The sequence below is a fragment of the Equus przewalskii genome, chromosome 13 (assembly GCF_037783145.1).
Source record: "Equus przewalskii isolate Varuska chromosome 13, EquPr2, whole genome shotgun sequence".
Taxonomy (NCBI): domain Eukaryota; kingdom Metazoa; phylum Chordata; class Mammalia; order Perissodactyla; family Equidae; genus Equus; species Equus przewalskii.
The window spans coordinates 90,791,124-90,804,547 of record NC_091843.1 but is presented as its reverse complement, the minus strand read 5'-3'; the positions used below and the strand labels follow the sequence as shown (position 1 = coordinate 90,804,547).

The window sequence follows — 13,424 nt, the reverse complement described above, 5'->3', positions numbered from 1 at the left end:
GCGTCCCACATATAGAGTGGAGGAAGATGGGCATGGATGTTAGCTCAGGGCCACTCTTCCTCAGCAAAAAGAGCAGGATTGGTGGCAGATGTTAGTTCAGGGCTGATCTTCCTCAAAAAAAAAGCAGTGGCATGTGGTGCCTAACACAACAGCCTGTGCTGAGTGCTTCCTATGTGACAGGAGTGTGTCAAAGACACCACCTGCACTGACTCACGTGACCATCACAACGTCCTATGAGGCAGGGCTAGTCTTTCCCTCATTTTGCCAATGAGGAAACTAGGACACAAATAGGTTAAGCAATTGCCCAAGGTCACATGGATAAAGGAAGGAACCAGGAGCTTTTTTGGAGATAGTTGTTAGATGAAGGAAGACATTAAACAGTAATGATGGACGCTTCCAGACACTTTCTAGACGTCTATCAAATACACAGACTACAGGCAGCAGTTCAAGAATGGAACAGCTCATTGCCACCGGAAGACCCAGACTATTCCAAGCAGCTCTCCACAATTGATCAGCGGAACCCGGCTTTGCTCTCCTGCAGTGTGTCCAGGCTTCTCAGCATGAGGACGCCCTTTGTAAACTGAAAAACTAAACCCATTTTGCAAATCTTCAGTGGGTTAGGAAAAATACAAAATAACCAAAAGCTGTTTTGAATTCAGTAACATCTTTAAATTAATTTATATATTTTTAATGCCCACAGTATAACCAGATTTGAAAAGCAGAGGTACATATACTTTCAAAACATGACTTAGTTTGCAAATATTAGGCACATGACATCTCAGTACGGACTCCCCAACCCCTCGAAATGACTCCACAGACCCTGAGATCCACAAAGCTTTGTAATTTTAGACGAATCGTTTTCTTCTCTGAGCCTCAGTTTCCTCAGCTTTTTCAAAGGATCTCCGAGAGAATTAACATGAGGCCAGCAAGAATTTAGAGGGCTGTAGTCCTAGGGAGTACAAAAATGGTTAAAAACACAGTTCCTGACAAATATGGCTCTAGTGTAGTTAGGAGACCAGACACACAGGAGAGAATTAGTAAGCAGAACGTTCTTCTTCTAGAATGTGATCTGGTAATGCACAAGGCAGGGAGTGAGTGCACAAGGGGTTCCCTCTCGCGTTACATACACACATGGGAAGTCGGTTCTTTATAAGCTGTCACAGGGACCCACGGGCTGCCCCCGCTCAGACATGCTCCTCACTGCGCTGCACTGAGACTGAAGTTGGGGAAATGGGCCGGTGCACATCACGGTGATGGAAGATTTGGGGTTGGGTTGGGTTGCGTTTGGTTTGAAGCTGCAACTCAATTTATTGAATGACTACCATGGAGAGGAGGTTATACAGTGGCCCTGATGTTAATATTTAATGATATTTTGATCCAGGTGTAATTTAAGGCACATTTATCAGGCAAACTGAAACTTGCTGTTTAGCTTAACTAACTCAACCCCCCGCATAATGTCACAATCTTGCAATTTCACAGCCTGCATTCATCACATTTTCAGGATATAACTGACTCCAGGGGATGGAACCTTGGAAGAGGCTTCCCTCAATAAGACTGGCTTGAGAGCAGCAGCAATTACTCCAGTCTCTCCCTTTGGGATGTTGGATTGAAAACACAAACCCCATCCCCCAGCACCCTCAGTTCATGGTGCTGAGCACACAGCTTGATAACTCCGATACCTCTTTCTCCCCCCTCAGGAAAGCTCCAGGTCCCATGAACAGGGCGAGTTCAGATTAATAATGAAAAGGGCTAACTTTTATTGAAACTGACTATGAGGTTGGCACTGTGCTAAGCACTTACATGAAATATCACTCTTAATGGTCACAAGAAACCACAAGGGGGTGGTGCTACTTTATACCTGTCACTCAAGTGAAGACCTCCCGTGGTCACACCACTGGCAAGCAACAGGGCTGGACCTGACCTCTAGCTGCTGCCCCTAGGACATGGTTGTAACCTGGCCTCAGTACCATTTTGCACTCACCCCACACATACACTGGCTTCCTGGGCGGCCTCCTCACCCCGGTCGATACCCATATTTTACATGTTTCCAAAAGGACGGGGACCCAATAATCTGACAGGCAACTGAGTGAGAAAGGACAAAGCTTTTGGTTGTGGCTTTATATGTGGCAATTGGTGACATGCTGGCAGGGAAATGACAAGAGGACTATAGACAGGTGTGATATGATCATCCTTAAAGAAATTCTCAGAACACAGAACTTAAACTCAGAAGCATCCTTAGAGATCAACTGGTCCAAGCCCTTCATTTCACATATGAGGAAACAGCGGTTCAGACGGTTGCCCACGATCACAGAACTGGTGTGGGATTCAAACCTCCTCTCTCTCTCTCTCCCTCTCCCTCGCTCCTCTTATTATTTCTGATTGAGTACAGAAGGATAGACAGTGAAATTTTTCCCTTACACCGCTTTCCCCCACGCCAGCCACCCCACTCACCTGCCGAAGGCAAATTCTATTAGAGGGTCTATTGTATCTTGTAGAGGCATTTGATGCATACCAAAAATATGAACTCCGCGTGTGTGTGTCTGTGTGTTTTATACAAAAATGATAACATTCTAGACACTGGCAGAACCTTGCTGGTTTTACTTAACAATGCAGGTTGGAGATTGCTCCATTATCAGAACATACAGAACTGCCTCATTTTTTTCCCCCCGTTTTTACCAGCTTTATTGAGATGCACCTTACCTAATATAAAATTCATGCATTTTTAAGTGTCAGTGTGATGGGTTTCAGAAAATTTATACAGTTGTGCAATTCCAAAAGCCAATTTTGGAATAATTTCACCACCCCCAAAAAAGGTCCATTATGCTCATTTGCAGTCACTCCAAGCTTCCGCCTCCAGCCGCAGGCAACTGCTAATCTACTTGCTGTCTCTATAGCTTCGTGCTTTTCAAAATTTCACATAAATGAAATCATCCAATATTTACTGTGTAGCTGGATCCTTAAATAATATTTCATCTGGCTTCTTTCACTCAGCGTGGTGTTTCTGAGATTCACTCACACTGTTGCATACAGCACTAGTTCCTTTTCATTGCTGAGTAGTATTCCATTGTGTACACACACACACACACACACACACACACACACACACCCCATCTTCTGTTTATTTACTCACCAACTGATGAACCTTTGATCATTTCCAGTTTGGGGCTATTAGGAATAACGCTGCCGTGAACATTTGTGTACAGTCTTTATGTGGACATCTGATGTCATTTTTAGAAGTCAGAAGTAGAGTTACCGGGTTGCACGGTAAGTATATATTTAACTATCTAAGAAACTGCCATCCTGTTTTCCAAAGTGGCAGTACCCTTCCACATTCCCACCAGCCATGTGCTACAGCCCGTTTCTCCAAATCCTCGCCAACAATTGGTATTTTCAGTCTTTCTGACTTTAGTAGTTTTCACGGTTGTGTAGTGGTATCTCATCATGGTTTTAGTTTGCATTTTCCTAATCTGTTGATATTATGTATCCTTTCATGTGCTTATTTGCCATTTGTCTATCTTCTTTGATTAAGTATCTATAAAATTTTTGCCCAGTTTTTAATTGGGTAGTTTGTCTTATTATTGAGTTGTTAAGAGTTCTTTATATATTCTGGAAATAATTCTTTTATCAAGTCTGTTTTGCAAATATTTTCTCATTTGTGGCTTGTCTTTTCATTTTTATAACGGTGTCCTTTCTTGAAGAGTGGAAGTTTTTAATTCTGATGAAGTTCAATTTATCAATTTTTCCTCTTATTGCTTGTGCCTTTTGCGTCATAACTAAGATACTGCTGACTAACCCAAGATTACAAAAATTTTCTCCTGTTTCTCCTACGTGTTCTCCTATGTTAGAAATTTTATAATTCTAACTCTCACATTTAAGTCTATGTGTACTCCAAGTAAATTTACATGCATGGTGTGAAGTAAGAGCCTAAGTTCATTTTTCCTTTTGCATATAGATATTCAATTGTTCCAATGCCATTTGTTTCAAGGACTTTCCTTCCCTCGTTGCATTACCTGAGAAGCTTTGTCAAAATCGGTTAAGCGTCTACCTCAAGTCCATTCCTGGATTCTGGTCTATTCCTTCACTTCTTTCTCAGGGCTGCCTAATATTCCATTGTATAGACTTACTGTACTTGATTTAACCTATCCCTTATTGATGGACAATTATGCTATTTCTACTCTGGTTTTTTTTTTTTTCCTGTTTCAAATAGTGCTGTGGCAAATATATTGCATTGTAGGTATATCTTTTGGCATCTTATATTTGTAGGATAAATTCCAAGAGGAGTCAATTTTACATTTTGATAGACATTCACAAAACACTCTCTAAAGTTTTATTAATTCACTATTACACAGCAGTGTATAACAGTACTCTCCAGATCCCCAGAAACAAATATGCTAACAAATGTTTCATCTTTTGTTTCATCACGTAAGTAAAAAATGCTAAGAGTTCCAATTTGCATTTTTTATTATGAAGTAGGATGAGTATCTTTTTCCACGTTTAAGAGCCAACTATATTTCATTTTATGAGAAATGGGTTTCATGTCATTTGCCCATTTTCTGATAAGTTTTTTGTGATCCACACTACTTACATTTCTCTCAGTTTTTTGTCTGTCTTTTGATCTTGTTTATTGAGTTTTGGCCTGGTAGAAGCTTTTATTTTAATGTAATGAATGTATAATGAATGTTAAGGCTTCTGGGTAAAACTAGAAAGACTATCCCTACACTGAGATCTAAAAAAGTAAATCTCCCATTTGTTCTAGTATTTTTATGTTTCCATTTTTAACATTTAAGATTTTTGATCTATATGGAATTTATTTTAACTTAAGAAATAAAGTAGGGATATGTTTATTTTTTTCCCAAATAGCTACCTAGTTATCCCAACATCATTCACTACATAATCCAACTTTCTGTTCTGATATGCAATGCTATCTTTATCACTACTCAATTCCCACGTGCACTGGGTTTGCTAATGTGCCATCGATTCATGTGTCAGTAAGCACACTCAAACCTCTATGCTGACTCCAAGCTCAGCCCTCTCTTCTGGTTACTTACATTCTCAAAGCAACATGCAATGAATGAAGCACTTTATGAACTGCGTGCAACAACACCTGGATCTTCTCTCACCTTCTACTCCACTGCCACTAGCTAACACAATTCAAACTCTGTCTAACGTCCGTAAGAACAATGTAATTAGGACAGCAAACCTGTCTGGAAGTACAGATCAGATACTACATTCTTGAGTCAAATAAACAATTTGGTGCTAACCACGATTTCCTTCCAGAAGAGCCAATGAATTTGGACAGGCTGTGTCTGTGTATTTCTACACACGTGTGAAAGGCACATGTGCCACGTACAGATGAGAGAGCACTTTACTAAGTAAACCAACTCCCCCTGCCAATAATCTCATATTAGTTGAACAGCAAACAAATCAGGCACTTTATGTTGTCATCCTTCTGGGGTGGGATTTGCTCTCGGTCCGACGTCCTCCCCAGCTTCACACGTTAGACATGTGACGCCGAAATCCTGTCCTAGGCGGCTCAGAGGGGCGCAGGGAGCCAAGGCAGGCCACAGGGGAGAGGGGGCTGTCGGCACTCAGAGGTGGGGGAGGCACATCACAGGGGACTGTCCTCTGCAGAGCGAAGTGGCATCGGTTGAGCCCTCCACTCCTCCTCCAGCTCCGGGGTCAGACCGGGGCCCAGGCTGCGGCCCGGAGACCCCTGGGGACCCTGAGGCAGGGACGGGGGACCGCGGGCTGGAGGGGCCGCGTGCTGGGCGAGGCGCGGACGTCCCGAGCGTCCAGAGACGACGCTGGGAAGGGCCGGGTGCCCAGTCCCTGCAGAGGCTGGTGAGCTCCGGACACCAACACCGCGCGCACCTTCCCCGCTCCCGCCTGCTCCAGAGCCCGGCGGTGCAGGCTCCCTGTCTTCACGAACCCCGTCCTCAGCACCTTAAACGCGTTCAGCAAGCACAGGTCTCAGGCGGATGCTGGAAGGCCGCTCTTCGCACCTTCTGCTACTGAGAAGGTCCCTGGGCGGGCCGAGGGCAGGCGGCCCACGGCGCGGGCAGGAAACTGCGAGGATCGCGCGGGCCGCTCCCCGGCACAGGGACCACGCCAGGCCCCCGCTGCTCGCCCTCCCCCGCAAGCAGCCGCGCGTAGGCGCAGAAGCCCCACTCGTCCACCCAGGCCCGGCTGGGCCCGGCTGGAGCCGACAAGAGGCCCTTCCGGTCCTCTCTCGCTCTCTTCCGGTCGTCCCTCGCTCTCTTCCGGTCCGGCTTCCTTTCCCCGCCCGTCCAACAATAGCCCCCTGTCGATTTCTGTTCCAAGAGAGAACAGCGCGTCCCCGCGCAGGCTCCTGTGCGGGAGGCGGCGATGCGATGCTGGGGACCCGGGCCCTCCCCTCTCCCCGCGGGAGACGCAGGCCGGCAGCGCTCCAGGCTTCGGAGGACAAGCCAGTCCAGTCCCTCTTCTCCCCCGGAGGACTCTGCGGCGCTCTCCCGCGCTGTTGTTTTTACATAGTTTCTCAAGCTGCTGAAAAAGCTGAATACCTTTTTGGGGTGGTGTTACCAAAATACTTGTCACGCCCTTCTTCCTACCGACTTCCTTACCGGGGCCTGAATCTTGTGTGATAGGCAGAGCCTCTGCCCCTCCCCAGATTCGTGGGACCCGGGGAGTCTGATGGTTGTGCTCAGCACACACTTGAAAAACGGTACCCGGACCTTGCCTCTCAGACATCACCAGGATCCCTTGGGATGGAGCTAACTTGCTGCCTGAGACCACCAAATTCATGCCTAATGATGCTCAGAGATGAGTAGAATTGAGACTTGTCCATCACACCACTGCCTCAGAGGGAGTTGTGTTGTCTCGGACAAAGTCAGAGTTAATAAACGGCTTTGTAACTCCTTGGATCAGGGACCTGCACTCTGACATCCATCTGTAGCCAACAGGTCAAAACCTTAAGGCAGCACTGCTCACACTGAACGTGCACCTGAACCATGTGCAGATCTTGTGACAAGGCTGATTCTGACTCAGGAGGTCGGCGGCTCCTGCATTTCTAACAGCTGCATTTCTAACAGCTCCCAGTGATGCTGTGCTCTTGGCTCTTGGACTGCATTTGGGAACAGTGCCTTAAGGGTTACTTAATTTTTAAAACATGGTCAACTACAGATGACTCTTCCTCCTTAATGAGAAACCTAAAAACAAGCCACATCAATTTAACAACCTTGAGCAAATCACTTACTTTCTCTAGTTTACCTGTTAAACAAGGTGTTTGCCTTTCTTTATTTTAAAATGGGGGGAATAAAGCACCCACTTCTTAGAATGGGATGGTTAAGTGAAATAATGCATTTAAAGTTCTTAGCCAGTCCCAACCATGGTAATGACTCCTCCGTAAGTATTACCATTGGTGATGGCAGTGCTCTTGTGTTATCTCATTCTCCAATTTAATATCAATGGCCACTATGGAATGGGGTCAAAGTGGGTCTCTAAAATATCAAAAGAAAATAGGAGAATGGGTCAAAATTGCCTCTGCGTGCCCTGGCACTCGGCACGAAAAAGAGGGACTTTATCAACGTGAACAGAGAGAGCTTTTTCAGTTTCTACCACAAATAACAGAAACCTTGGACCCCAATGTTGTTAATAAGCGTCATCTAATCCCAACTTGTTATTATATTTACATTTATATTTACCACTTTAAATTGGTCAAATAAGTGCAAAACTGCCTTGATCTAGTATTTGTTCATTTTGGCTGTCTCCGTCGCCTCATTCTGTAAAGGAAAGTGTATTGTGCTCCACAGGGATAACACATTTCCCCCCTGAATTCACCAGTGGTGTTTGTGTAAACTCAGCCCGAGTGGCATCTCTTTAACTTGGATTTACAGCCCTGCCCATAAAAAACCAGAGAGCACGCAGCGTTTCCTACAAGGCTGAATCCTGGCTCACAGCTCTTTTAGTCAGGGAAAAACAAATGACCGTTCTCTCTCTCGCCAAAAACAATTTGCTAACCTATCATCTGCCCAGAAAACAAATGGAAAATAAAATGCAACCAACAGTCTTTTCTGTATATTTGATAAACGTTTATCGCCTACGAGCAAGTGGGTGGGGTCCTTGCCAAGATGACAGGTTGATATACAGGTAGCAGCCCCAAGCACATACCAGTGGAACAAGCGCGTAATTCCAGTAAATTCAGGGGGATAGGGTAGCAAATATGTTAAGCTGGCAGTTTGGCATCGTCCCCCAAAATTTTGACTAACTTTTTTACTTATAACTTCAGCATTTGGCAATATATAAAGATAACATATTTAACTCTACAGCCCACTTGCTTATTGTCATCTGTCTAACACATAGTTATTGCACACCTTTTATATGCCACGTGCTATTCTACGCCCTGGGCATATAGCAGTGAACAAAACAAAGTCCCCGTCCTCGTGGGGCTTACTCTCTAGTGAGCTTGTATATGACACGTAACTTCTGAGGAGGACATATTCCTTTATCTAACTGTCATTGCTTTATCTAAATGTGTTCGGTATTTGAATAGTCTGAAAGAACAGGCTTCATTAGACTAGCTGTTTCTGGGAGTGCACGTCAAAATGGTCGTTTCTCTGCTCCTGTTAGCTGGGAACCTATGTCCATTGCTGCTCGGCTTCATCAGCCATATAAACAGATGAGAGAAGAATGGAATGATGTAGGTAGAAACTAAATCGGGAAAATCAGAGCAACTTTTTCTACAAGTTACACATCTTTCCTTTAATGAAGGCAGATTTAACACATCTTGTGAGTGCTGGATTTTCAAACACTGTGATCAATCTTCTGCCTTTCTGTGCCACCATTAACTTAGGACAAGGCTCTAACTTCTAAAATAGGCTCAGCACAGCACACGTTGTAAAAAGGTCAAACCAAAACAAACCCAAAAATCCTCAGGAGGTTAAATCTACCAATATTTTTTAAAAAGGAACAGAAAAATTTAGTATCTGTGTTCTCCTCGAGTAAAGAAAGAATGTGTGCTTACTATAAGACACAAATAAGTTAGAAATGCGGAAATCAGAAAGTACTATTTATACAGAATTATAATATTTATAGATCTAAGTTATCTATCTTTCTATGATTTATATACGGTTATAGAACATTGATCAGACACCTCGGCTTGCTTGCCTGGCTAGCATATGCCTTTCTCCATAACACTAATAGCTTCTAGAAGAACAATTTCAATATTCAAAACTAATTTCTAGAAAGAACATCCAATGCTGAGTGAGAATTCCACTTAAAAGCATGGTTGGTAGAACATGCATTTATATTTAATGTCAATGCAATCCTAAAGAAGACAGAGCAGGATACTGGCCATCCATTTGAGAGAGTCACACGCTGTCAGCATCAGAATCTCACCGATTATCTGGTGCAGTGGGCAGGCCGGACAGTGTAAGCCAGCCCTCAGGTGAATTGTGAGACACACACAGACCACCTTGAGGATCATTGATTTCGTCCAAGCCCATTCTTTACAGACGAGAAAACTGAGGTCCAAGCAAGTAAAGAAACCTATCAAGTCACACAAAGAGGGTGGCAGAGGTTGGACCGGCGCAGAACAGAAGTGCTGTGACTCCCCGTCTGGTCTTGTTCTCCCGCACTAAGCCACGTTAGAAGACAGCTTTCACACATTCGTGTAGAACAACTCCGCTTCAGTTTGCTCTCCGAAGGTGAAGTTGTCCAGATGAGTCTCTACTGTGTCAGAGCCTCTCGTTCTAACAAAAGAACCTCAAAGCTTTGGGTTACTAGGAGCAGATTTTTGGTTGTTGTTGCAGTTGTGTTTTGCTTTTGGAACGTGGAGAGGGAAGTTTACCAAAGACCTAAATTAAACTGTCATTATTACTTGACAAACTAACCAGTATGTAGGTTTCAAAGTTTAGGATGAGAGAAAACTAGCTGTAAGATCAGCCACACACACACCCCCACACACACTCCCCCACACACGGGGTAGTAATGGTGTTCCCATTCTCCGTGTGAGGGTGAGTGGCTCGCTACTAAACTGTTTGAGGCGAGGGATCCCTGAGTGCACTCAGCCCTCGGTGAGGGGAGAACATGTCACTTCAAGTTCTTTTCTGTCTGGCTGAGTCATGGAACTGCCACAATGGTCTCCAAAAAAAGTGTCCCCAGCCCTCCATGGCCAGGGAAAAGGTCACCAAAGCACAGAGCTGAGAGCTGGGGGAAGTGGGTGAGGGGGAAGGGAGCGTGTGCATTGTGACTGCAGTCTCTTTCCTCCTTCATCCAAGTTTGACCTGCTGTCCCCAGGCAAACTTTCCCCGGCATCGGGCTCCACTGGACACCGCTGGCACTGTAATGAGGCTGAATCTGGTGTGTCTGCCATCAGCAGAGATGAACATTGAAACATCAAACTCTACCTTCCTTTATTTTGCAAGAATTTGGGGTTCAGGACATCTTCACTCAACGTGTGCCCAACTCTAAAGCTATGAGGAATAATTTTGTTCTGATAAACCTTTGGCATGGTACTGATCAAGACTACTGGCACAAGTTATGGGAGATGTATTCTGTTCTCTACATTCAAAAAACACATTACCCTTACGTATTAATACAGGACTCAAAAAAATTACAACTGACATTTTTGGCTCCTACTACTTGCCACACATTACGTTAATGGCTTTTCATAAATAATCTTTAATCCGCACAACAACTCCATGATATTGATGCAATTTTACATCTGGGGAAACTGAGGCTTAGAAAAGTTAATCTCCTGGTCTGTGGAATTAGTCAGGAGTAACAAAGCTGAAATTCAACCCAAATTTGTATTACAACAAAGCCTGTGCTTTTGCCGCTCTGCCTGCCCGAACTTGATTCCCGTCCCGGCACATGGACCTCCAGGACATAGCCCCACAGAATTTAACGTTTACACAACAAATTTGTAATTTCGTTATACGTACAGTTTCCGTACAAATTAATTCGTGACATCTGTGTGTCAAATTCTGGATCATTCCAAGCTGGAGTTCCCCTGATGATATCACGAAAGAATCTCTGATGACCCCAAAGAAAAATCACGCCCTGGAAGTTTCCACAAATGCCAACTCACTCCTTGGAGTTGAGCGAAGACAGATGGGCAGCAACTGGACTAACCTCGTCAGTGGCTTTGTCTTTAGGTAGCTGACATTTTTTTCCCCAGTATCCAGCAAATATTCTCATGGCCATGACTTAAAAACCTCAGTGGAAATATTGAATATATATTTTTTCTTCTCAAGGAAAGCATGTCTCCGGGCCCCGAATCTCGAGCTGTGGTGAGCACGCTCGCTAGAAGTGGGGGTGTTGGTGCTATGAGCGCACCCACCTTCACCTCACTCGTCCTTCCTCAGTGTGACTCTTCTGTCGTCTGTTCATATTGTGCTGCATCTGATGCTTTTACCAATAACCAAAACTAGAGAGCGTTCTATGATGTCTTAATCGGGCACAAAATTAAAAACATTTTCAAGGAAAAATGAAACTGAAAGAAGCGAGTCAAATCTCAGCCCTAAGTTTTCTGCTGGGGTCACAATTGCTGATAAAAGATGCGAATGCCCAAGTTGGTCAGCCCAGCTACCTTTTGGCTAAGATCTATGGAATGGGGTGCAAGGGGAGGTGGTGGGGAGGTGGGAACCACTGTTAGCTGTTGTTAGAATAATTTTGCATCCTCAAGCAAGCAAACACTCATAACACCTCTTTTACGTTGCTCATTTTATACTGCTCCTAAGGAAGGTCTCTTGAAAAGAGGAGAAGAAAAAAGAAGTCTAACTAATGGAACAAAACCTATGTAATAGTCCAGTTCTATCATACTTTCTCACTCTTATTAAGATGACGGCTCAGTTTTGAATAAACAGTAATTACTTGATTGTGGTTAATACATAGTCTGGCCAAATTAATTTGTAAATGAGAGCCTAGCTATTTTTATCACACTCTTCACATCCCAGGTGACTTCAGTCAGTAACTTTCATACAAAAGAATATTTAAAAAACTGTATCATTGATGTCTATCACCTATTCCATGCATCTCTGAATTAAACTATTAATATCAGTAAATATACGCAGTCTTTCCGGGCGACTTTGCTGGCCTATTTTTGACAATGTTATCTTTGCTCCCTCGTGGCTTGCCGTGACGAGTTCCTGGTAACATTATCCTTTTTGACAAATCTGAAGCAAGGCAGACTTTTAAAAACTAGTCATGATGTGTGCAAGCTCAAGTAGTTGGCTGTGTTCTATTTGGTGCTTGGAAACCCAGCACCATGTGAAGATTTTTCGGTTGCACTTATAACTAAGTTTTTCACTCCTACTGACACAAGCGATCAGCCTCAATTGTCCCCTTCTAGTCAAATGTTGTCTTCCAAAACCAAGGCCATATGGCCCAAAATCTTTGCCTTCTTTTGTGTGTCAGATGACATCTTCCACCGACAGTGGATAATAAATTTACATTCAACCCACATGTGGAACCTGAACACCTAAGCACCCCCACACAGAGCGATTCAAACGAGAGTCCCTTCTTTTTCTCCTCCTACCTCAGTGATGCAGAATAACAGTCATCAATTAACATCACTCTTTTGGGGGTGCTGAATGGAAAGAAAAGAACAAGAGAAGGGCACCTCAATCTAGGCAGCGCGTAACAAAAACCCCGGAGCAAACCGCAGTTCTCAGCAGACACCCTGCGAAGGTTCCCAGGACACAGCACTGAGGAGGAGAGAGCTCTCCGGCGAGACACATCACACACTCCAGTGGCTCCTGGCTAACCTGGCCACGTCATCTGTGCCAAAATTCAGACTTAACACAATGTCCTCCTTAGCCCCAACACAATTCTATTTCCAGTTATGCCAGCCTCGGCTCTGCAAAGCCTCGGTATTCTCTTTAAGAAGAAAAAAATGTATAAGCTTAAATTGTGGGCCATCCATCAGTCGTACCCTTTGGTTAAGGAGTACGCCCAGTTAAGTCTTTTCTGTTGAAGATGCCCACGACAGTATCCATCCCGGGGACACTGAAATGGAAGTAGAAACGATTGCGTGGTAACTTACCAGCTCCTGAGTCTGAGTGGCTGCAGCAGCCCAGTGCTTTACCTGGTCCCCTGCTCTCTCTGTCTCTCCCTCTCTCTCCCTCTTTCTCTTGGGTACAGATTGCAGGGAACTTAAAGAACTCGCAGGGACAGTGTTTCAAATGACTTAAGAAAGAGAACAGGAACAATACTTCGTTCTCTTTTTCTCAGATGAGTACCTTCGGGAAGAAGGAAGGAAGGGAGGGGAGAGGGAGGAAGTCAACAACCCTTTGCTTTCCTGAAAAAAAATAAGGAAACAGAAGATAGACATCTCATTTTCTCTTAAACAAAATGTTGGAAGGGGCAAAAAAAAAAAAAAAATCTTTGAAAAGAGAATTCTTCAAATATGCTCTCTGGCCTGGGAGCTCTAAGGAGAGAAAAAG

General features: G+C 44.2%; 1 protein-coding gene across 1 annotated transcript in view; it reads right to left on the bottom strand.

The window, feature by feature from the left end:
• The window catches only part of ZNF366 (zinc finger protein 366), a 63,962-nt gene extending 50,763 nt beyond the window's left edge, over window positions 1–13,199 (bottom strand). The window contains exon 1 of the mRNA XM_008536631.2: window positions 13,025–13,199. The gene's annotated coding sequence lies outside the window, so the exon portion shown is untranslated. The remainder of the gene's footprint in view (window positions 1–13,024) is intronic.
• Between the last annotated feature and the right edge of the window lie 225 nt (window positions 13,200–13,424).